Source organism: Neoarius graeffei, chromosome 2 (assembly GCF_027579695.1).
Source record: "Neoarius graeffei isolate fNeoGra1 chromosome 2, fNeoGra1.pri, whole genome shotgun sequence".
Lineage (NCBI taxonomy): Eukaryota > Metazoa > Chordata > Actinopteri > Siluriformes > Ariidae > Neoarius > Neoarius graeffei.
Genome location: NC_083570.1, coordinates 61,352,389 through 61,379,259, shown reverse-complemented (window position 1 = coordinate 61,379,259; position 26,871 = coordinate 61,352,389). Strand labels below are relative to the sequence as shown.

Below are 26,871 nucleotides of genomic sequence, written 5' to 3'. Positions count from 1 at the left end.
TTCAGCTGTGCTAACATGATTGTACAAGGGTTTTCTAATCATCCATTAGCCTTCTGAGGCAATGAGCAAACACATTGTACCATTAGAACACTGGAGTGAGAGTTGCTGGAAATGGGCCTCTATACACCTATGGAGATATTGCACCAAAAACCAGCAGCTAGAATAGTCATTTAGCACATTAGCAATGTATAGAGTGCATTTCTGATTAGTTTAATCATCCTCATTGAAAAGACCAGTGCTTTTCTTTCAAAAATAAGGACAAAGTGACCCCAAACTTTTGAACAGTCGTGTACATCTATGTTTATTCTATCTACATTCACTGGATATGAGCAATCGCGCACTCGGATTGGCTACTCTACTACTAGGATATCAGCTCATATATCATGAGTAGAGAAAAACAAAATGGCAGCGTGCATCAAGTCAGATATATCACTATCATCAAGTATTTAAAAGAAACAGAAATAGCTAAAAGAGTATAGTTGCCCCCCCCCCAAAAAAAACCTCTTGTTCTACACTCCAGCCCAGTCGGTGGCAGTAATGCACCTTTAAGTTGGTCTGCCAACCACAAAAAAAAAAAACCCTAAAGAAAAACAAAATGGCGGAGCGTGTTGCTAAACCAACTTAGGACGAAATAAAAACTCTACTTGAAAACAATCCCCCCCCCAAAAAAAAAAATGGAATGAAAGTATTTGATGGTAAGAACATATCTTTTTTATTTTTCAAGAATTATTATTATTATAGCATTTTTCACAAATTGCTCCTGTCATTTCGCCGGTTTGTTTACATTCTAAGCGGAAATGATTTTGTCGGACGTTTTGTATAAAGTTTTTATTTATCGAACTTGCAAAAAATAAAAATGCTCTGTTTCTCAAAATCCAGTGAGTGTGGATAGAATAAAACAGTTACTCCACTCAATCTCATCGTACATGGCTTATAGATAACTCGGTGCTACGCGTCTCGTCGGCTATCAGCTCGTGTACGACTCGATTTCGTGGAATAACTGTTAAATATTAGCATTAATAGTGCTAAAAACAAGAATTGTGATAAATGAAGATTAAAAACGGTGCAAGAGATTTTATCTCTTCTCAACTCATTATCTCTAGCCGCTTTATCCTGTTCTACAGGGTCGCAGGCAAGCTGGAGCCTATCCCAGCTGACTACAGGCGAAAGGCGGGGTACACCCTGGACAAGTCGCCAGGTCATCACAGGGCTGACACATAGACACAGACAACCATTCACACTCACATTCACACCTACGCTCAATTTAGAGTCACCAGTTAACCTAAACTGCATGTCTTTGGACTGTGGGGGAAACCGGAGCACCCGGAGGAAACCCACGCGGACACGGGGAGAACATGCAAACTCCGCACAGAAAGGCCCTCGCCGGCCACGGGGCTCGAACCCGGACCTTCTTGCTGTGAGGCGACAGCGCTAACCACTACACCACCGTGCCGCCCGCAAGAGATTTTATGTATTTGAAACAAACAAACAAACAAACAAAAACAAACTGTGGTTGTGAAAATATTTTTTCAGGTCTTGTCTTCCCAACAAAACCTGAATAAAACAACAAAATGGAAAACGTTCTATTCCTTTTTAAAGCCTAGCCTTTCGAGTTCACATTTCCTTACATCTCTTCTGGCAGCCATTACAACCAATGATCCTTCTGGATAAACTGTAAGGTTCACTGCAACAACAACAACAACAACAACCACCATCCCAGGCCAGTTGAGGCTCAGCACCAAACAGCATTACTGAGCGTTTGTCATGAGTTCTCCAAGGGATTAAGCGTTGGACTCTGCCTGGACCACTCAACCCCCGTTTATTTGTGCTGGCTGTGGGCTTCAGAGAGCTGCAGCCTTTTATCATCAGCTTCACTGTTATGTGCATCACTTCCAGTTCAAACTAACAAACCTGCTCATCCGTTGCTGCTGAAATCTCCAGAACGTGTGGTTTCGCAGTTGTTCTCACAGTAGTTTCCTCTAGCACGCTGGCACGAAAACTGCACCGAAGGATGTTCAGTGGCTTTGAAGTGGTTTTTCAGAACTTGGGTTTTTTGTTGAGCGAAAGGTTCTTCTCTTTCCACGGACTGTAACGCGGAACGGATTCGAACGGACTCGCAAATTCAAAGCAGGGATTCCAGAGAGATGAAACCAACATTATTGTGTGACAACTAAGCTGTAAACTTAGGAAAACAGTGAATGGTTTTACTCTTGCTCTCTTGTTGCGTTTTATGGTTTTGTGTCGGTGCCAAAGAATGCTAATTACCCCGAGTTCATAATCCAAACAAGATTACTGACACGTCTACCATTTTGAGAGAGAGAGAGAGAGAGAGAAAAGAGAGAGAGGGGCGCATTGGAGGAAACCACATTTTCTTTCGAAAACAAATGCCAAGGAGTGTGTTAAGGCAAAACAGAAAAGTGCCGAAGGGCAGAAACCTATTAGTTACTGGAGCTGCTCTGTGGTTGACGTTTCAATAATAGGCTACACATTTTGCTTTTCATATATGAAAGAAAGAAAGAGCGAGGGAGTAAAAGGGGAGGGAGAGAGAGAGGATGTAGCGTGGAATGAGGGGGCATTCAAGTTTGCTGAGAATGCAGTCAAAGCTACTGTGTCGTATCTGACCTCAATGTGAGAACCAGCAGAGACCCAAACACGAACAGCATAATATTAAAGACGCCACTTCCTCCTGGCTCAGGACCAACGTTCAAGGACGAAGACAAGGTGGGAGAGAATGTACACGGACTATGTGGCGATCCAGCAGGAGTTGACAAATCATACATCTATTAGCTAATGCACCAGTCAAGTAAAAGCTCGAGTGTGCTTCCCAGTCACATGATCTGGTTGCCTGGAAACTGTCTAAGCTAAAAAATGGGAGTTAATAATCTAATAACGCATGTGGAGACAGTTAACTGGATTAATACAAACGAAGGAAAGCAAAGGAGCAGAGCTGGGCGATGCAGCAAGGAAAAAAAAAAATTTACATCACACTTCTTTTCAGGCTCAATCCCAATCCATAGTAATAATAATGACGACGATTATGTTCTTCTTTCGGCTGTTCCCGTTAGGGGTTGCCACAGTGGATAATATCCCTCCATCTCCGTATCTTTTTCTCACGTCCGCCTTCACCACATCCATAAATCTCATCTTTGGTTTTCCTCTTTTCCTTCTACCTGGAAACCCGATCTCCAGCATTCTTTTCCTAATATACCCTGGATCTCTCCTCTGTACGTGTCCAAACCATCTCAATCTCACCTCTCGCATTTTGTCTCCAAGCCGTCCTACGTGTCCGGTCCCTGTCGCTCTAATATTCTCGTTTCTAATCCTGTCCAACTTTGTCACTCCCAGTGAAAATCTCACCATCTTCAACTCTGTTACCTCCAGTTCAGCCTCCTGTCTATCCGCATAGTTGATCTGGCTTGAGTTTTACGCCGGTTGCCCTTCCTACACAACCCTCCCCATTTATCCGGGCTTGGGACTGGTACTAAGAATGTGCTGGCTTGTGCACCTCAGTGGCTGGATTCCCAACCCACAATGCCATCAGGTCGATTTATCATCATCATGATGTTGGTTTTGAAGACAATTTTGCAAAGTTGCTGAGCCACCAAACTAAATCATCTGTATCGATGAAAATATAGCTGTGCAAGGAAAAAGAACAAAAGATAGCCTTTTTCCACCAACGTGAACTCGGTGCCAGTTCTTGGCTGGTGCTAGTGCCAGTTCGGAGTTGGTACAACTTGTGGAACTTCTAAGAATTGGTTTGCTTTTCCCACGGGCTAAACATCCACCATAGAGGCACGTCATTACGTCACTGCCACAGTCTATCTTGCAACACAATACGCATTTATGATGATTCGAATCGATGAAGTAAAAAATGAATTGTGATTATTATCAGGCTGCATAATCTTTTAGCTTTTCCAAGCTGTATTCACATTGTTTAGACAGCAGAGGGTGCAATAATGTACAACAGCGCAAATGCACGTGACTTCACCCTCGGTGGAAGTAACGCAGTGCTAATGCTGCAAAAACACACAAGAAGCAGATCTAAAAAGGGAAAGAGCGGTGAAGTGATCGACTGTACAAATACATTTAACAAGAAATCAGAGCTCTCTTTTTTACAGACTGTCAAAAGCGAAAGAAAACAAGAAATGGAGGGAGTAGAAATGTTCATAAAAGTTTATTAGGAAAAGGCCTAATTGTTATTCACGTTTTCATTTTTAATAAAAGGAATATTTTCGTTAATAGGCTATATTTTTTATTCCAACCTTAAAAATTGCTGGCAAATAATTATTGCTGTGATTAAGAAAATAAAGCAAGGTTTTTTTTTTTTTAATTTAACAATAGGGTTGTTGAAGTTTATAAAGAATGGGAAATAAATGTTGCTTTTTTGCAATACAATTTTCATTTAATTTTTTTTTTAAATATTGTGGGAAAATCGAATCATGAGTTGGGTGAATCATTACATGCCCATTTATATACGGCTTTCCCAACACAACGCTAGCGCCAGGCACAACAAGAACGGCGAACTACTAGTTTAGGCAGATAAGCTATGCTCGCTCTCTCTCTCATATACAGTATATATATATATATATATATATATATATATATATATATATATACACACACATACACACACACACTAATATATATTAGTGTGTGTGTATATATATGTTTTTTTTTTTTTTTAAATGGCAGTCCATCAGAAAGTTTTAATTGGTCTTGTTGGTCACGCTACTTCCAGCCCCTGATGAAAGCGGGTCTTGGTTCTAGACCAGCAACGTGCTGGTGCTGCTCTTGAACCTGCTTTTCTGGCTGAGAGTGGATTCTGTGGCTGCTGGAACATGAAGAACTGGTTCGAGATTAGGCGCCGGCTTCGAACCAGCCCTCGAACTGCCTTAGTGGAAAAGGGGTGAGATGCTAAAGCATGGACACTGTATTTTAAAAAATGTTAAGAGTATCACGTCTACTAATGACTTTAGCATTTAAAAGGGAAGCAAATAAAAAGCTGATTGACAGGCGAGTGAGCACTTAAATGTGTTTAAGTACTGAATACGTTATTTATTTAGCTGAGTTAGTCTCTCTCTCTCTCACACACACACACCACTGGGAGTGACATCATCAGAGTGAAATATCGGGAAATAGGTCACTCAGATCTGTGATGCATTTTCATACGAAACACGGGTTTTTCAACAAGAAGATAAACTTCATATCTTCAAGTCAGCGGGTGATTTTATTTTTATTATTTCGACACATTCACAAACAGAAAGTACACAAATTTATCAAAACAATTCATCAATTTCCTCACGAGTGACCTATAGAGATTTATATCACGGTTTTGGTTCTCCATGTCCCGGATGTAACTCGTATGAAAAATATGAGTGGTGTATTTCCCAGTAAAACACTCGTGTTCATATAACACACACGGTTTTTTATTTATGACTCGGAATGTCTTAATGAGGATCAGCTATTTTGTGGAGTTGTTTAAAATCCTAATTTTCGACCATATTCATGGGTATTACATCCTCATCCAGGGACAATGTCAAGGCATCAGTCATGTATTTTCCGTGCTTACTTGTTTTCTCATGAGTATTTTTCAAGTGCATTTGTTTACTTCAGTGCAGTTTCTGGCTGATCACGTGCCCCTCCCCGTGCTATCTGGATCTCAGCACGCACGTTCTTTGGGGTGCTTTCTTGTGGTTAAACAATTTTTTCTTGCTTCCTTGATGTGCCAATCTATGCCTTTGCATATTTTGAAAATTATTAAACAAATTTTATGGTTGTTTGAGCTGAATTCAAAACAGCTAAGGAATTGCCTAGCCTTGGTTATTACTGGTTTGCCTGTACGTGTCAGGGAGAACACGATGGACGAGCAAAGAGAGTGAAATTTGGTTTATTAAATAACTTGGTGTCATGTATCAGCTCTTTCAGCGTAAATGACAAAAAGGTGTTCACACAGTCTCTCTGTAAAAACAGATCTGGGTGACATTTTTGAAAATAATCATATCGGCTGCCTCTACGAATGATGTGTATTCTAATATAGCACGTAGTGCTTGGGCCTTAAACAAAGAGTCAGTGGTCAACATTTCATCGACAACGTGTGGTGCTTTGTCCTGACGTGTCCATATGCAAAACGATCCATCCATTATCCGTAGCCTCTTTTCCTGTACAGTGTCGCAAGCAAGCTGGAGCCTATCCCAGCTGACTACGGGCGAAAGGCGGGGTACACCCTGGACAAGTCGCCAGGTCATCACAGGGCTGACACATAGACACAGACAACCATTCACACTCACATTCACACCTACGCTCAATTTAGAGTCACCAGTTAACCTAACCTGCATGTCTTTGGACGAAACCGGAGCACCCAGAGGAAACCCACGCGGACACGGGGAGAACATGCAAACTCTACACAGAAAGACTTGAACCCAGAACCTTCTTGCTGTGAGGCGACAGTGCTAACCACTACTAGTCTGGCTAACGCAACTTCAAAGCTCTGCGAGCATTGGTCTGGCATAGATATTAAGCCCAACCGTTTCCCAGAGCCCGTGGTTGACCCGCCTCCCTGAAATGCCTCAGTTTGCTACTGGTCGAAGCCAGAAAAGGTTGTGACGAAGCTTAAACCAATCACATCACTCTTTCCTCTGACGTATGTGACGCGACGATAGGATTCTCGCTGAGCCCCATTGATTTGGCTACTAGCGGGGCTAACTGGTAGATTAAACTCTTACCAAAGCCGGTCGGGAGCAAGGCAAAAACGTCCTTCCTTTCAATAAATACCTCCAGGGCTGCTCTTTGCTCCGTTTTCAATGAGAACTTCCCGTTGAATGCTTTCAATACAGCATCTACCGCTGTGTCAAAGGCTTGCCGCTGCTCCATGTTCGTAATGTTTCTAGTGAATGAAGCGCTTCCGGCATAGATTCTGTAAACAATCTATGGCTTCCGGTTGCAGTTCTACTACGTCACTGCCTTGAACACGCCTCTACCCAGGGCCATTGGAGATGCTCAAAGTTGATTGGCTCCCGATTTTTCGGGAGCTTGGAAGAGCTGGAGATAGCTTGCCTTGCCAGACTAAGTTCGCAACAGGCCCCCGTGTTGCGTCACACTTAGGATGGGCGGGCCCAGGCTAAACCACTACACCACTGTGCCGCTCTTATGTAAACGATAAGACCTGAATTATGTATAACTGTAAAGTGAGACCAAATTATATGACAGCTATGCACTAGACGGTTTATTCTGCTCAGAATCTGTGTTTCCACAGACCTGCTGGCTCCTGTACGTCTATACAGAATGTGGAACCCAAAACATTGTGTTGAACGTACTGTAAATAACGTGTCCTCGTCCCTATTATGTAAATACGTTAAAGAATTTTGTCCTGCTGTCAGACAATATGTCCTGAACTACAATTTCACCACGACAGACTTCCAGCCCAGAGTGTATTTCGACTTTAAGATAAACAACACGAAGCCAGGATGGCGGTCAGCATCAGTCCCGTCTCCTAAAACAAAGCAAGTGGAATCATCCGGGCCTGTGAGCTTGAGCTGACTGACTGTTTATGAGTAGCAGGAGTGAACTTCTTTTAACACCTCGTCACATTGTGCTTCTGCCTACAGGGCATCCTACACCTCTGTTTGTCAAAGGAGGCTTTGTGTAAGGCAGCCAGGAGGAATGCGGTCTGCGCCCATGAAGTTATGGGACAATGAATTCAATGAGCTATTTAAAAAAAAAAGATCTCCTTCGTGAAAAGCTTTGCATTCTTCAAGTGTTTGAGCAGAAACATGACGATTCGCTTTTCTCCAAATTTCATTCGTTCCCACCGTAAGCAGATCACTGCTGTGCTACTGCAGTCCCACCACTTGTCACACCGTCATGACAAAGCGAAAGAGAAAAGCAATTTTCCAGCTCACAGACAACACGAGACTAATAATTCCATCGTCATGACAACAGCGATCAGTCACAGGTTACGAAGCAAGAGCCATATCCTGAAATACTAATCGAACTTTCCTAACTGGAAGTCTGCTGAGATTAAGCTTGGGGGGAAAAGATGGCAGCCAAGGAAAGAAAAGAAGTGGAAAAGTACATGGTGGGGGACAACAGATCACCAAATAAAACAAGCAAAACCCCTAGAACACCTACCAGAATGCCTTTTTATTCCCTCCTCCAGTAACTTTCTTACAGTGTTACTCCACCCATTTCCTCCAAGCTTCATGTCTAAGCTTTGACTCACTCCGCAAGATCAGGATTTACTGCAGTAGGAATCAAGGTCAGTGTCAGGAGCAGGGGCAGCATGGGAGGGGAGGGAAGCGCAGGGTGAATAGTGAAAGGATAAAGAGATAAGGTTCCTCCTAACAGAGGACAGATTTCCTGTTCAGCTCCTTAAAAGGCAAACAAGTTTAAAAAAAAAAAAAAATTGACAACGTTTGAAGTGATCCGAGTAGCTCAGATATGAAAACACTGTGAAACAAACACTGCAGTGAACAGTGGCTTCCTATTCACAACACACCATCATGATCTCCATCAGCACCTGGTGCTTTGGATCGCTTGCTTTTCAGCAGTGTACTGTATGACCTTTAGGCCAAAAAGTTGAAGCCATTTGGGCACTCAGCTTTAAAAAGTTAAGTGCCCGGCAGAAAACTTAAGTGCCCGAAAGGTAGCAGAGACGTGCCGTCATGTTAGGAGGGTCTGGGGGCATGTACTTCTTATAATGGTATATCGTAAAATTATTGAAGAACCAGATTCTGAGCTCTTCAGCTCAGTACACTCTAGCGGTAAATAAAATTCATCACCAATTACATAATTAGTAATCATCTCATCTCATTATCTGTAACCGCTTTATCCTGTCCTACAGGGTTGCAGGCAAGCTGGAGCCTATCCCAGCTGACTACGGGCGAAAGGCGGGGTACACCCCTGGACAAGTCGCCAGGTCATCACAGGGCTGACACATAGACACAGACAACCATTCACACTCACATTCACACCTACGCTCAATTTAGAGTCACCAGTTAACCTAACCTGCATGTCTTTGGACTGTGGGGGAAACCGGAGCACCTGGAGGAAACCCACGCGGACACGGGGAGAACATGCAAACTCCGCACAGAAAGGCCCTCGCCGGCCACGGGGCTCGAACCCGGACCTTCTTGCTGTGAGGCGACAGCGCTAACCACTACACCACCATGCCGCCCCCAATTAGTAAATCATTTGGGTTGAAAGAATTTTTTTTCCACATGAAAGCTAGCATTCACATAATCTGTCATTTTGTTTTTTGGAAACTGTAGCACTTGGGGGGGGGGCGGGGGGGGGGGGGGGGGGGGGGGGGGGGGGGGGGTGTCCTACCTGCAGACTTTGCAGAACATTCCACTCTTCTTGTCATGCAGTAACCAGGGAAATTCTTACATGCAAGCATCCTTAAAGTGCATATCATGGGTAAATTCAGGAGCAAGATCAGTGTAATTCCCCTATTTTATATTAAACTTTGGTTAAATACGGTATGTGTCACATTTTGCATTTTGGGGGCAGCACGGTGGTGTAGTGGTTAGCGCTGTCGCCTCACAGCAAGAAGGTCGGGTTCGAGCCCACGGGGCGGCGAGGGCCTTTCTGTGCGGAGTTTGCATGTTCTCCCGTGTCCGCGTTGGGTTTCCTCTGGGTGCCTCCGGTTTCCCCCACAGTCCAAAAGACCATGCAGGTTAGGTTAACTGGTGACTCTAAATTGAGCGTAGGTGTGAATGTGAGTGTGAATGGTTGTCTGTGTCTATGTGTCAGCCCTGTGATGACCTGGCGACTTGTCCAGGGTGTACCCCGCCTTTCGCCCGTAGTCAGCTGGGATAGCTCCAGCTTGCCTGCGACCCTGTAGAACAGGATAAAGCAGCTAGAGATGATGAGATGAGATGAGACATTGATTTTCGTGACGTCGCGTGCGGGACTCCTCCCTCTGAATCCTACGTCAGCGCTGGTTTGTTTATGAGAAAACGACCTGGTGGTTTTCTGCAAATTTCTTCAACGTTATCGCGTAATTATTAAAATGGTTAACAGATGTATCGTAGGAGGGTGTAGCAACACCAATCTTGATGATGGGATTAGTACTCATCGTTTCCCAAAAGACCGGACAATGAGAGAGAAATGGGAGCGCTTGGTCTACACAGGCTGTGCACTGAAACTGTGCAGAGCTCTCGCAGCCTGCTGGCGCTTCCGCAGGTGACGTCACGAATCTGGCTCCAGACTCCCTTGGGATTTTTCCAGACGCGTTTTGTTATTTTATTTTTTTCTGCTGTAGACAGATGGCCTTGTGCAAATTACCCTCTGGATGAGTGTGTAAAGGGACATACTTTCATATTAAAAAAAATTAATTTGGTCCAGGAGATGCACTTTATAGCTTCTCTCTCTTGTCTCTTCATATTCCTTTTTTTTTTTTTTGCTTCCTCTCCTCCTCAGATTTCCTCCTAATTTCTGCAGGAGGGGGTTTATTTCTGAATTTAACCACCTCTGCAAGAAGGACATGTTGTATCATTTGACTCAGCCCCCTTCTAACAGTGCATTTGATTGGCTGTATTCGCAGGTGGACCAATCCAAATTGGCTCCTACTAAAACGAGGTCCGCCAGCAAAAAAATGTGCTCATCTTTTGATGATGTAGTACGCATAGTAGACATACAGTACATCACGCGTAGCCTAGGTCACTCAATGATTTGATGGCTTGGATCTAGGCTTTATGTCGGCGGGTATGTGACACTAAATGCTGCGTTTTGATTGGCTACAATTATATACTTCCTGTCCAACTAACCAATCAGAAGAGGGCAACCCCCGGTTTTTATTATTATTTTATTTTAGCTCCGATTTCTGGCTGTTCAATGCATATTTCATAAATAAATATTAGTTTATTTATGAGGTAGATGTATTTTCTAAATTCCTTGCCTGTTGTTTTCTGGCTGTCTCTCCATATTTTGGTTGCATTTTGAAGAAACACTGCTCTTTTCGTGGAGTATGTGGTGACTGTGTAAAAGTCGAGAGTCTAGGTCCCGATGTCGGCGGGTAAAGTGACGCTAAATCCTGGATTTTGATTGGCCACAATTATATACTTCTGTCCAACTAACCAGTCAGAGAGGGCAACCCCCGTTCTATAAATAATAAGGTCGGGATTCCCTCCTGGCGAGTAAAGTGACGCTAAATGTTGGTTTTGGCACCTCCGTCTACATAAACCGGTCATTTTCGCTCCGATTTCTGACTGTTTAACACATATTTCATATATAACATATTACTTTATTAGGAATAATTTTGATGAAAATTTGTCTCAAAAAGTTGGTGGCCAGATGGGCACCCATCTATAAAAAATTCTGTGCCCGCCCAAAACGCTACGTGCCACGGGCACGCGGGAAAATCGGACCCTGCTTTTCAGAATAAAGGGTATAGAAATTAGCCTCAGTGGTTTAATCACTACCAGACAATGTAATAGTTTCCCCAGATATGAAATTTAAGTCACCAAAAGGGAATTAGACTTTCTCAGACACTCCTCATTTGATATAATCAGATTTCAATAAGTGCATATACAGTAAACATAAAACTTGATCATAAGGGAAACGTGCATTCATTAACAAGGACATGTCGATTGTGTCCCCCCTCCTCCAAAAGTGTATTATAAGACCTAGCGTTAAGACATTTACAGTACCAATCAAAAGTTTGGACACACCGACTCATTCACAGGTTTTTCTTTATTTTTATTAATTAAAAGATGCTTCTTCATGTCTTAAAGTAATGACGGATGTCGTTTCTCTTTACTTAGTCGAGCGGTTCTTGACATAATATGGATTACTACAGTTGTAGAATACAACTATTTACTGTATTAGTATTATTTACTATTTACTGTTGGATGATTTCAAACACATTAAGAAAGGCAAGAAATTGTACTAATTAACTTTTGACGAGGCACCTGTTAATTGAAAAGCATTCCAGGTGACTCCCTCATGAAGCTGGTTAAGATAATGCCAATAGTGTGCGGATCTGAGTGACATATTTAAATAATATTGACTGGCCTTTTTTCACAGTATATCAGAGATATTCCATTCAGCTAGCACGATACTGAACAAGTCAAAGATGAGTATATCTGATATACCACGAAAAAAGCCAGATACTACTACTACTACTACTACTAATAATAATATTATACAAACACACTTTTCCAGTTTTTTTTATGTCCATTGTTATGTTTTTTCTCTTGTAAATATGCGTGAAGAATAATTAAGTTTCGGTAGCCTTTCAGGTGTTCAATGCATCGGTCTCTTTCCTGGCGAGTTTAAAAAAAAAAAGCCTCTTTGCACGTGCAGCAGAAAACTCATTGGATATTCGCATCAGCTCTGACGTGAGGTCATGTTGTCTTGACAACCATGGCAATATCGTAAACCATGTTCAATGCTCCTACATGTGGGATAAGCGATATTCTAACAATATTGCATGCTATCAAACCAAATGAATGAAAGCCGCTAGAAGGGAATAGAACACGTTTTTATTCCATCGAAACAGTATCCTGTATGTGTAATAATTCCTCACATTTCACTCGGATGATGTCACTCCTAGTGTTTTCCTGCTGACTGGACACACATTATCAAAATGGCAAACTGTTCAAATTAAAATTCTTTTGATTAACCTGTGCTTTTTTTTTTTTTTTTGGATGTGTCCTTATAATATAAAGAACGTTACATGGTGGTGTGAAGATATATATGTTATTTACCAGCTGGGGAGGTCCGTATTGTGAAATACCATGACCGAGGTCTTGAAAGTACTGAGCGAGGCCCTCTGGGTCGAGGTCAGTATTCAAGGCCGAGGTCACGGTATTTCACCATACGGACCGACCTTAAGCTGGTAAATAATATATTTATTTTTTTCTTACCAAATTCTAACAGAAAACGAGAGCGCCCGAAAGGGAAAACCGAGCCGAGCCGCCATTTTGAATCCTCATTCACGGCTGTAATGCAAATGGCTTCCTCCTCGGTATACAAGTGCACTTCCATGGCAGGAAAACAACTACATTTTGCCGCCTATGTAGTCCTCTATTTATACAAATAGGAGTCATCAGGATTCAGCCATGTTTTTGCTCGGCGTTAGCAACAGTTAGAGGTTTTAGCTTTCTCCTGAAATGTTTTCTTTTATTTCTTCTTACTCAGGGTAGTAAAACTCGCTTTCGCTATGAGCACTGTCATTATCGCTATCCATGCTGTAAAATTAATACTATTCTCCTGAGAAATACAAAAATAAATGTTGACAAAAATTGCTACTATGTTTGTTGTTGTTGTGAACGAGCGAGTCGCCAGAGGTCCGTAACTGGGGTCCGTACCGTAGGATACGGACCCGCTCGCCAGCCAATCAGAGCGCAGGATTTGATGGAAACACTCGTTCACTCACTTGTGAATATACATTCACCGCTTGAAGATAAACTTCATATCTTCATGCAGCCATGTAATATCCTCATTTTATATATATATATATATATATATATATATATATATATATATATATATATATCCCATATGTTATTTCATAGTTTTGATGTCTTCAGTATTGTTCTACAATGTAGAAAAGTGTCAAAATACAGAAAAACCTATGAATGCGTAGGGTCGGACAAACTTTTAACTGGTACTGTGTTCAAATCCTCTCCATGTTTGTCACTTTACAAATCAATCATTTTTATAAATTCATACACCATCTAATAAAAACAAAGTGCAAAGTGTTTATCGATTGCATCATACTTGTTTACATCATATATGACACGCCTAGTATCACATCAGCGATCAGGTTTGCGTTGTGCTCCGTCTTGTCCGGTTAATAATCCAGTGAGTCCAATCGCTATTAAAAACATCTCCTCAATGTCAATTACCCTGATTACTTCCTCTATCAGACACCAACACTGGAGGTGGTGTGTGTGAGAACATCAACATTATTAGTCATTACATGCAAGACTGCTTGCAACATTTCCATTTCCTCAGCAAAAAGTCACAGCTGGAACAGAGCACACGTCTGTTTTCCTTCACATCTTCTTCCCGCTTTTATCCTACAATTTCAACTCGACGAGCCGCTGTTCGAGACATGATGTGGCTTCATCTCGAATAAAGAGAAACAAGACACATGATTGGTTGGAGAAGATAACCACTGGATTAGAGACTGAAACAAGAATTAAAGAAACGGTGAAAATTATGCCTGTTGATTTGTCAGACATGACTGGTCAGATTAACGGAGTTGCTATATAGCGGCACGGCTTTAACAGTGGTTCTGGAAGCAGGGTGCAGTTTTAATATCAACAGGGCCATGTTAATATGTTATTATTTTTTTTTTTTTAGTATAAATATGAAGGTGATTGTAGAAAATCACGCGTGCTGGTTGGTCAAGAAATTCAGACTATTTCTCGATAATCACCTCGAGCGAGTCGGCAAAATGGCGGCCAATCACTTTGTCACTGTAACTGAGAAAGAGTTACAAACGATGAAAGAAAATGCTGTTCCTAAAAGCACTAAGATGCTACGAAGTTTGGTCTCATCTCATCTCATTATCTCTAGCCGCTTTATCCTTCTACAGGGTCGCAGGCAAGCTGGAGCCTATCCAGCTGACTACGGGCGAAAGGCGGGGTACACCCTGGACAAGTCGCCAGGTCATCACAGGGCTGACACATAGACACAGACAACCATTCACACTCACATTCACACCTACGCTCAATTTAGAGTCACCAGTTAACCTAACCTGCATGTCTTTGGACAGTGGGGGAAACCGGAGCACCCGGAGGAAAACCCACGCGGACAACATGCAAACCCCGCACAGAAAGGCCCTCGCCAGCCACGGGGCTCGAACCCGGACCTTCTTGCTGTGAGGCGACAGCGCTAACCACTACACCACCATGCCGCCCAAGTTTGGTCTCAAACTATTCAAAGGTAAGGTGGGATTGTGATTTATTTTTATCTATTTCAAAACAACTTATATTATGCGAGTCGGAATAGATAAGTGACACAACCCTGCGTTGCGCCTTTATTACATTTATGTGCGCTTCTGAGTTTGAAATATATTTTGTTTTTGAATACGATTTAAAAAAAAAAAAAAAATCACCTGTGTATTTATACTACAACAATTATCTGCCTCAGACTCCGTGAATATCGTGAATAATAACCCCGACTTTGGCAAATTATTGTTAAAAGTTAACAACTAACCTCAGAGGGACTTTTACAGCAGACGTTCACATAACCTCAGTCTAACAAACTGATTTTAAAAAGTGGAAGCTGAACGTTCATTTAACGTTAACATGGTAGGAAACTCTACACGGCAGTGCTCGGAGGTACAGCTGTTCTTTACGGTTCCTGATGTGGACTTTGAGCTTTATGGTTTATTAGTTATATGACAATCTGACAATTTTCTTTTCTAAAACCAACAGAGGGAAAAGAGAAGTTGTTGGGAAGGGAACAACTGTTTGTTACTAACTACTTATTAACTGAGCATGAGGTCTTTACGTGAAAATATCAGACTGAGGTCTGGACAGTACAAAAAGGACCAAGGTCTGATATTTTCCATAAAGGCTGAGCAAGCGAGGTTAATAAGGAGTTTTATTATACAGCTTTTTTTATTTCTAAGATTAAAACAGATGGTCATTATAACGAGGCGTGACGTGCTTTCAGTCACGTCATATTTGTCACGAGTTGAGTCACGCGTGCAGAATAAACGGCTAGTGGTTTCAAAACTGAATTTCTGTTAGTGGTTAGCGGTTTCTGAAAGCTCTTTGTTACTCATTTCTTGAATAATTCAGTGACTTCTTTGTCTTTGTGTTTTTTGATCCTGTTTAGATTTCCAATTCGTCTTTTTCTGTCATTTCGTTTGTTTTTTTGCAACACTGAAAGCTGGCGCCTTGGAAAGAAAGTCTGTAATCGCCCACGGGCATTACAGGAAAATTCTGCCTGCCAAGGAACCAATCAATCAGAGGCCATCCTTAAAAAAAAAATCCGTTTCCTGTCACAGGGTGAGCAAAAAATTTTCAGTCGGAGGGAGGGATTTTTTTTTTTAATATATGGATGGATAAGAAATCGCAATGCTGTGTTTGCTTTTTCTTTCAGTACTTTATTACAAAAGCAGACACATTTAATACAATATGGACAGTTTAATCAACTGAAACTTGTACAAAAACTAAGTTAGCATTTTAAATGCTAGACTGCAACATTGCAAAACTTTTACAAAGGTACTTAAAATGTCCGACACACGGACTTTTTGTAGTTCTAAATCGGCCGTTAGGCCTAGCTCGGATGAAATTACACTATTAAAATGATCACTGAATGATTTGCTTTTCTGAATCTTTACTATTTATTGTTCGCTAGAATACCATTTTGCGATTTCACACTTAAGCAAATGTTGAAAACTCCGGAACTCCTTTCTTCATGGTGGCTGCCATTTTTTTTGTGCCGCACAGCGCATGCGCAGAGCTGATGCAGTTCAGAGTGCGCGCGCACTCGGCGGAGTCAGTAGTGTGTCGGGGCTGTCGGAGGGAACAGAAGCAGAGATGACGCTTATTTTGTCTCCGGTAAACCAGTCTTCTCTCGTTCAATTACGTGTTGGCATCAAAAGACACCGTTGGTTGTAAATGAAACCAAACTGAGTGGTTGGAGTGGATTTTCATACACAAATGGAGAAATGTTGGCTGAGTGTGTAATTGTGTAGCCGCCACTGCAAGACCGTTGTCGTTGTTAATTCATAGCATGCTCAGCTGCGTGAATGTGTCATGCACCGAAAATAAGAGATTTACAAGCCAGAACGCCTCATGATGCAATACGCAAGAAAAGAAAGAAGATTTACTGCCATTTTACTTTGTATTTGAGTAAAGTGAATAAATAAATGGTCTGTGGAAAATACATTTAATCCTGGGAACTGCGTGCACAGGAGTTTATTTTGTGTTTACTCCCCCCCGCCCCCCCCCGTCTGGCTACTTATTTGTCACGGCTGGCTAATATGAGCCTTAGTGGAAAGCCCTGGGAATGCGTAAATGTCAAGTTCGATTTTAGATTTATGAACCTGAAAAAAATGTCGAAAAACCGGCGTTAAAAAAAAAATTCAACCGCACAAACGGCACTCACCCAGCCGGTGGACCGGAAACAGAACATTTTTTAATAATGGCCAGAGCGCACGATTTTACCGGAAGTAGCTTGTGCCATATAATAAGCCTGTGTAATGCCAGTGATTTTATACCACAGTTAGGCAGGACCTCACTGGCCAGTGGCAGTACCAGCAGAGCATATGTTGTTTTCTGTGGTTCAGCAGTGGAATGGTGAACACCGCCAGTGACGTAGATAGCAGAGTGTTGGTTCAAGCTGAACTTGATTCACCTTCCCGGGTGTAACAAAATGCTCATCAGTGTCAGGTTAGTGTATCCTCGTAACATTTCAGGCATTTGACCAATCAAAGTGGTAAGATTATTGTAGGGGCGGGACGTCTGAAATGACGAGGAGAGTTTTTTGTGGAAGCTGTATCTTCTGGATCCAAACTGAACAAGCTTCTCTCTCAGCCTCTCTCTTTAAAACCGTTCCTCATCCTCCAGTCCTAAAGCTACTGAGAGCAAAACTATTGCTCGTGCCCATTTTCACAAGTCTTCTTTTCCTTGCTGTACGGAACGTTGGTGCTTTGCATCACTTAGGAAGGAAGGAAGACAGAACTTGATTGCGTTATTTAAATTGTTATGGTCCTGAGGGCTGCATAAAGATCTGCTGCTTCATTTTATTTGGCCTCCCCCCAATAACTCTGGTAAAATTTGCCCAAATTAAACAAAATGTCAATACGTGTATAACTGTCATATAACAAAGCCTTTTGCCAAGTTTGGTGAAATTCCTCTACAAACTGTGAGAGGAGTTGATTTCAGAATGTGGAGTACCCTTCCAGGATGGACGGACTGACATCGCCACAACATGATCCCCTGTCGGGGCCTTTCGGCCAGTGGGGGGGATAAAAATTGTGAGGGAAGTTGATTTCAGAAAGCAAGCACACCTTGATGAAAATTGCCAATGTACAAGTTTGTAATAATCAAGGGTATAACTCTGGTAAAATTTGCCCAAATTAAGTGAAATTTCAATATGCGTATAACTGTCATATAACAAAGCCTTTTGACAAGTTTGGTAAAATTCCTTCACAAATTATGAGAGGAGCTGATTTCAGAAGACGTACACCCTCATGAAATTGTCAAAGTACAAGTTAATTAATCAAGGGTCAAAAATCTGGGAATTTTTTTCACAAATAAAATTAAATTGCGATATACGCATTACTGTCATATAACAAGGCCTTTTGCCAAGCTTCGAGAAAGTCATCCAAAAATTTGTGAGAGGAGTTGATGTCAGAAGGCACGCACACCTTCATGAAATTGTGAAAGTACAAGGTTGTTAATCAAGGGCCACAACTCTGGTAAAATGCGACCGAACTGAACGAAATTACAATATACGTACTACCGACATATAACAAAGCATTTTGCCAAGTTTCGTGAAATTCCTCCAAAAATTGTGAGAGGAGTTTCAGAAGGTGAGTACCCTTCCCGGGACGGACGGATGGACGGACATCGCCACGACATAATCCCGCTTTGGGCCTTTCGGCAGTGGGGATAAAAATATATACATTATATACTTTAATAAATTAAAATGGTGGGCACTCTGCTGTGGTATAACAGGAATTCAACTTGAAACACTTCAGGTATTAAACTGAAGGCAAATTTATCATCATCAAAATTCTCTCATTTTATTAAATATCGGAATGCATTTTTGATCGCTATTTTGTCGCTGCTATAGCAAGTTATGAGTGTTTGAATATGCTCTGTAATACATCAGTCCATATGTCAAAGCGATAGGCGTAAACGAGATTCGCTGAGACCTGTGCGAGACATCGTAGGACGGAAGTAAAACGTACAGTGCAAATCAAAGTGACCGACATCTGCCAACGTTGTCAAAAGACGCGCGCGCCCTCTTTCGAATGCCGACGTAATCAAGCCGGAAGTTTTGATGGGAATCAGGAAAGTTTGAAAAAAAGTAGCAGTAATCGTCATTTAAACTCGTTTTTGTGCAATACTTCGTTTGGAAAACAGTTTTCAAAATGGCGGCACTGGCACCTGGCTGACACTTCACGTTTCGAAGTCTCGCACAAGTCTCGTTGAAGATCGCGCGGATAAGCGACGCCTGCCGCGGGACCAAACGAACTAAATTCAACACGGCTAAAAACCGAATAGGCCGATAAGTATAATATTTAATTACAATTAGTTGCCAATCCAAGTCACGATATAAGGTTACTCAAACCTAATTGAAGAACACGTTAATTAAGAAATAAAGCAAGTTTAAACATGACTCCAGTTCCCCTTTAAATTAAAAAAAAATGAAATGATTAGCATTACACCACTACGTTGTTGATGATTTTACTCTAACACCACACTACACTGACCTCCTCATGGTTTCTGCTTCAAACTCCTACATGGCCTCAATTCCATACACAGCGCGCACACACTTAAAGCCGGCTCATGTGAGTGCTGTATTAGTCTGCCTATTATATCAGTCTACCACAGCCTTGAAAAAGCTTATTTGCTTTTTTTCTCCCTTTTCTTCTGCGCTTCTCCTGCTTCTTGGGGGGGGGGGGGGGGGAGAGAAACCAACCTCTATATAATCCTTGAAAACTCCACACTATTTATGATTATACAGAACAACCGGCAACATTACTTGTTCACCCAAGAGACAAAAGTGCCTGTGCTTTACACAGAGCTAGATGCGTGGAATCCAGTTCCAGTGCTTTAGACAGGCTTATCTGTAGCACAGCAGAGCAGCATGGCTCGACGGAGCTGAACTCGAGTGCCAGGGAGCAAAGGCACTGCATAATCAGGGAGTTGGCTGTCCCTGGAGCTCGAGGAGAGGAGGAGGGGAGAGCAAGAGCGTGACACAGACAGACAGAAGCCTATTTATAGTGGCTTGGAGGCTTTGGGCTTCCTCTTACTGATCAAACAATCCAGGATGGGAGAGAGGTCGGCCTCACAGAGAGAGAGAGAGAGCACGATGGGGGAAATCGAGAACCTACCACAACCCCCTTCACTATCATTCAAACAGACAGCCTGACAGCTTACATTCTCTGACCACTGGGGACTCAAAAACATGGCCACCAATCAAGTTAGTATGGATGGTGGAGGTGGAGTTTCGAGCAGTAAAGAGAAATACCGAGGACAAAGTAACACTCGTGATTAAAAACCACTGCTGGCAAGGAAAAAGCACAACATGTAACTGGACTACACTCGTTCAAGTGAGCAGCACGTTCCAGTTTGCTCACTCGTTTCTACTTAGTCTACTGATGGATCATTAGTGGAGGAGAAATGAAAACAAGTCCAGTGTCTTTTGTTAGCCAGAGAAATGTGGGTCGTAGGTCTGGCTGCAAACAGATGGACGAATTAGGCGTTATATAATTCTGAGGGAAAGAGATTTAGGGAGATGGGATTCGACTTGCTTTCAAACTACTACAGACTGACTTATAATTCACTGCCTGTCCTCTTTGAGCTCGTCCGTTATCTTTAGGCTCATGAAAATAGTCATTTCGTTTTCTCCGTCTCTCGTATCGGTCATGCTTTCTTTGGTTGGTTTGCTTCTCTTTCTGTCGTGCCATTACTTTGTAAAGCGTCTTTGGGTTGGTGAAAAGGCGCTGTATAAATTAAACTTGTAGTAGTAGTAGTTTATTGTTATAATGCAGCTTTAGCATTACAGTGTCAAAGCCGAGTACTAAAGGTAGAACGAGAACACAGAGACCATCGTCATCCCTGGGTTGCGACCGACTTCTGGAATTCCATCTTGTGGAAGAAACTTTGCAAATCACCCACAACGACATAAAACTCAGATTTCAACAGTTAAGAACATTTTAACTATGCAAATGTTAGATTTAATAACAACAACAACAACAACAACGAGTCATCAGGACATTACGTGTCCCCCACATGACACCCTACTCCAAATTTCCCAAGTTGAATTGGTTGCCATGGAAATATGGAGGGGAAAAAAAATAAATCACAGAAATCCCAAAATGTCAAAAGGCACAACTCCTCTAGTCATTTAACATTTAGAAAAGATTATGTATATCAAATAATGGAGTAAAGCTATGGAACAGACTGAGTGTGGAGCTGAACAATGTCCAAACATCAAGCAGTTTAAAAACAAATACAAACAAATGATTTTTACAAGGGCAGCACGGTGGTGTAGTGGTTAGCACTGTCGCCTCACAGCAAGAAGGTCCTGGGTTCGAGCCCCGGGGCCGGCGAGGGCCTTTCTGTGCGGAGTTTGCATGTTCTCCCCGTGTCCGCGTGGGTTTCCTCCGGGTGCTCCGGTTTCCCCCACAGTCCAAAGACATGCAGGTTAGGTTAACTGGTGACTCTAAATTGAGCGTAGGTGTGAATGTGAGTGTGAATGGTTGTCTGTGTCTATGTGTCAGCCTGTGATGACCTGGCGACTTGTCCAGGGTGTACCCCGCCTTTCACCCGTAGTCAGCTGGGAATAGGCTCCAGCTTGCCTGCCGACCCTGTAGAAGGATAAAGCGGCTAGAGATGATGAGATGAGAATGATTTTTACAAAATACCGGGAGGAAGGGGCTTGAGGGGGAATCTGGATGTTTTCAGGATGGGGCTTGCCACTCTGTATTCATCTCATCTCATTATCTGTAGCCGCTTTATCCTGTTCTACAGGGTCACAGGCAAGCTGGAGCCTATCCCAGCTGACTACAGGCGAAAGGCGGGGTACACCCTGGACAAGTCGCCAGGTCATCACAGGGCTGACACATAGACACAGACAACCATTCACACTCACATTCACACCTACAGTCAATTTAGAGTCACCAGTTAACCTAACCTGCCTGTCTTTGGACTGTGGGGGAAACCGGAGCACCCGGAGGAAACCCACGCAGACACGGGGGAGAACATGCAAACTCTGCACAGAAAGGCCCTCGCCGGCCACGGGGCTCGAACCCGGACCTTCTTGCTGTGAGGCGACAGCGCTAACCACTACACCACCGTGCCGCCCGGCTGCTCTATATTAATTATTAATATTATTATTATTAATTGTTGTTGTTATTTTGATTGTTATTTGTATTACAATTAGTATCATACTGATATATACTGATGTTATTTTAGTTGTTATTTTTATTATTAGTATCATACGGATATTCACATGAAATAATACTTGGTATCATACAAGATCATATGGAAATAGAGAGTGGGGGTAGGAGTTAATCAAGTTTTTACTTCTTCCTACTCCTTTTCGAACATGTTTAAGTTCATATTAATTATTATTATTAGTTAATTAGTCGTAAAATTCGTTGTTTATATATATATATATATATATATATATATATATACACACACACACACACTTTATTTTATTATTATTTTTATGATTATGGTTATTTAGTTTGTTTGGTTTTGTTTGATTTTACTGTTCACACATGTTCTTAATAAAGACTTCAATTTCAACATAACTGTCAGGTTTCGTGAAAAAAATTCCTACTAGTTTTCAAGTTATGCTTCGAAAGCTAAAATGTTGACAGACGGACAGACAGAGCGATCGCTATACCCCCCGCATTATATGCTGAGGGGATAATAATAAATGTATTTATATAGCACTTTATACAGAGACAGCAGCTTAAGGTGCTTTACATTAAAAGATGAGACAAAAAAATACAGTGGCTATAATGATAAAATCTTTAAACGACAACACTGACAAAATGGAAGGAAAGAACAAAGTAATTACTGTGTATTACAGTGAAAAATAAAACAAGATAAAATTGTTCAGAAACAACTAGCTTTATGCTAAATTAAAAAGGAATGTCTTTAGCCGGGGTTTAAAGATATTTACCGAGTCCGCCTCCCTGATACTTTTCAGTAACGTATTCCACAATTCAGGTGCCTCGTGGATAAAGGGGCTGCTTCTGAGATTCTGTTCTGGAGGATTATTGGGAACGTTTAGTAAATCAGCCGTGGAGGACCTCAGGGTTCTTAGTGGGACATAAAATGACAAAGACTCCGTGAGGTAAGAGAGTGCTATGCCATTTAGAGCTTTATGGACAAGCAGAAGGACTTTAACATTAATTCTAAAAGATACAGGAAGCCAGTGGAGTGTGACTAGTACAGGAGTAAATGTGCTCGCTTCTCTTTGTTAAGTCTTGCTGCAGTGTTGTGGATTAATAGTCATTTCTCAGTAGACTTTTTAGGGAGTCCTGTGAACAAAATATAAATGTTCAACAAAATATCACTCAATTCCAACGGAAAATAAAGTGTTCATGTTTTACAAATTACTTTCAGACATTATCAGTATTATGTATTAAAAAAAAAAACAGATGAAAAGTCGTGCAAAGCACGATACTTGCAAAAATCACAAAGAAAAACAAGTTATGGCTGATTAGGTCTTTTTGCAAGATTTGATCTTGGTGACCTTGACCCACCAAAAACTAATGATGTCTTTAGCCCTATTCGCACGGGATAAGTATTACCTGTGGACCTCTGGTAATTCGGAATAATTGCAGAGAATGTCTGAGTTCTTAGTCCCGTGTGAATGCGCCATGTCCGTAATTTTCCAAGTAATAATTCCGCCGCGAATTACCTACTGTGTTTCGGCAAAACACAGACGTCCAGTGGTAATACAAGTCCCGTGTGAATGCGCATGTCTGTTTGTAATTATTAAACGCGCGTCTCTTGTACTTTTCTGGAGTGAATAATGGAGGATACGGGTGAAATTTTGATAAACAGCATTTCAGGGGCAAGTGGTAGTAGGCCTATCCCGTATTTGAACCAGATAAGCATTTTGAACTCCTGTCTACTAGTGTTGTGACGTTTGCGAACGAACCGATTCTTTTGAACGGCTCCTAGGCATGAACGATGAGAACCGAGTCTCGAGCTGGGGGAGCCGTTCTTTCTGTCGTTCTTTTTCTGTACTGTGTTTCAGATGAAAAAGCTTTTGCCCAAGGACAAGAAGTAGGCTAAACAGCATTTGCCTTTTATTTATTCAAGTTTTATCTGCTTGCCTAATAGTTCAAATTGTTTTGTATATAGTTTATAATGTTGTTGTGTGATATTAATGATAATATTGTGGGAAAACTACTTTGCACGGACGTACATTTAATTTATTCTATCGTCATTTTGTTTGTTCTATTTTTGTGTATTTTATTTATTTATCTGTTTGTCTAGTTGTATCTATTTTTCTAATAATATATTTTTTGCATTAATAGTTTGTTTTTTCCTATTAAAATAATCTTGTGTTCTTGTTATAACTATCTATTTATCTGACTGTTTAGTTGTATCTATTTTTGTTACAATTTCAATATTTTTAATATAGAAAGTTTGTTTTTTTCTATTAAAATCTTCTTATGTGATAACTAGTTCTTGTGTTATATTTATTGTAGTTGTATCTATTTTATATCTCAGACTTAAATATTTTTGTAAAACAAGTGTTTTTCTATAAAATATTCTTGCGTTCTTGATAACTATGTTTTTGAGTGGGTTCTTTTTTTTTTTTTACAGAAAAGCCGTTCTGCATGGACATTCATTGAAGCCCTCATTGTTTTTTAATGGTTATTTATGAGCGTTTAGGGGTTACAATAATGTAAGTCTAGGTTGCTTTATATAAAAGGTATGTCCAGAAATATTGATGTCACTGTCTAAGCAGAGGGATCTGGCTTCTTTAGACGCTGTCTTCTTAAAACTGAATAAATATTTAAAAAGAGCCAAATGAGCCAGTCTTTTGAACGGCTCTTTTCAAAGAACGGATCACAAAGATGCGGATCCCATCAAAGAGCCATAAATCCCATCTCTACAGTCTACAAGACGAAACAGGATGCTGTGAACTTACGACACATCCGGTCACAATATCTGTAAATTCAGTGAATTACAGACTTTTGCTTATCCCGTCCGAATGCGCCACACAATAACACAGAGGTGCGGGGTTAATTGCGAATTACCAGAGGTCCATAGGTAATACTTATCCCGTGCGAATCGTACTTTTGTGTGACCCTAGTGAGTTGTCCTGTGCATTTTGGTGAAGATTGGTCAAGAAATGATGACGTAGAGCACCAAACAAACAAACAAATCAACATACTTGCAAAAATCTCCGATTTTCACAAGTAACAAACAAAAACCCTTATATCAGGTTTCACGCACAGTTGTGTGTTGACTGGAAACACCGTTAGAGAATGCTGGACAATGCTAACAATATATAACTAGACTGCATTTCCGCAGAGAAAATGCAAAGTGTGCTTGCTGAGCTGTAGCAGAACAGCTATCATGCTAGCATGCTAAAAGCTAGCATGCCAACATGCTAATGCCAACATGCTAACAACTAGCATGCTCACAGTTAGCATACTAACATGCTAACAGCATACTAAAATGCTAAAAGCTATCATGTTAACATGTTAATGCTAATAGATAACATGCTAACAGCTAGCATTCTAACATGCTAATGATTAACATGCTATTTGTTAAAATTCTAACACTTTAAGGCTAATATGCTGACAGCTATCATGCTAACAGCTAACAGGCTAATGGCTAGTATGTTAACTTTTAGCATGCTAACATGCGGAGGGTGACATGCTAACAGTTAGCATGCTAACATGCTCAGGCGAACTCGCTAACAGCAAACATGCGAACTCTGCATGCTACCATGCTAATCCTAACATGTTAACAGCTCTCATGATAACATGCTAATGGTGAACATGCTAGCAACTCGCGAGCTAACAGCAGGCATGATATCGGAATGGGTAACATGCTAACAGCTAGCATGGTAACACGTGAATGCTTATATGCTAATTGATATCGTGTGTGCGTAAGTATTCCTAATAAAGTGGCCATTGAGTTGAAGTTGATTTGCTGTCAAAGTCTCAAATGAGCAGATCCTTGCCAAATGCATTATCACCTATGGGGGAAGGGAGGAATGACTCAGTCAAGCTTCCACTGATTAGCGGCAAAATGGAGAAAAAATGGACGGATGAAAGGCAAGACAAAGCCGAGTGCGGGTCAGAACCGATGTCATGTGTGTGATGGGTGATTTGGCCTGAGGTGCCGTATGAAGTTTGGCAGATGTGTGGTGAAGTGTTACTGAGCAAAACTCCATTCATTTGAATGGGGCCAAAAATCAATGGAAGCCTATGGAGGAAAAAGGGATGAGCAAAAAGAAAGGAAAAATATGAGTGCGGGTCAGAACCGATTGCATGAATGTGTTGAGGGAGTTGGCCTGAAGTATCACATGAGGTTTGGTGCATCTGCGATGGAGTGTGTCCGAGTAGGACGATTCGATTCATGAGCCCTATTCATTCTCTATGGGAAAAAACCAAAAGAAAAATGACAAGAACAAGAGAACAGGCGCGTTGATCTAAAAGCTGTATACAAGCACATTACACCACTTTGGGGCAGACGTCTCGGAGTTGGAACAGTGTCTCTATCTTGAACTCCCAAGGAGGAGTGGATCCAAAAAACGTGTCGGAATAAGGCAGAATAAGTACCCGTAAACGTAAGAACAACAATAGTGTGCTTGAGCAAGCACACTAACTAGCGAGACAAACCGATCGCTTGCGAGCAGCTTCATAAAAATCAGAAGGTTGTAGAGCTACATTATAGCCATCAAGTCTGATCAAATGTGGCATCTGATCACTTCAAGAACAAATTTTAGTTGTTCAATCCGGTGGCTCCGTTTGTACAATTTCATTCTGCAAAAACAGGACCTTGATAACGGTGGTGTTACCCGATTCAAATTTCAATTTAAGTCCTTCAAAACCAACATAGACATTTTTACATCATGTCACATGACCCCAGGTGTCACATAGCATCTTTGTGTACACTTGTGTAGAAGCCAAGGACTCAAAATCGTTGACTTCTACACCAAAAAACAACCCAAAAGGGG

General features: G+C 41.5%; 1 protein-coding gene across 3 annotated transcripts in view; it reads right to left on the bottom strand.

The window, feature by feature from the left end:
* Positions 1–26,871, bottom strand: part of znf609a (zinc finger protein 609a) — a 341,741-nt gene that overhangs the window by 57,465 nt on the left and 257,405 nt on the right. The window contains exon 1 of one of the 3 annotated variants that reach the window (XM_060914590.1): positions 2,623–2,643. The exons of the other annotated variants lie outside the window; for them this stretch is intronic. The gene's annotated coding sequence lies outside the window, so the exon portion shown is untranslated. Of the gene's footprint in view, positions 1–2,622; positions 2,644–26,871 lie in introns of those variants that run through there. 3 annotated transcript variants of the gene reach the window in all.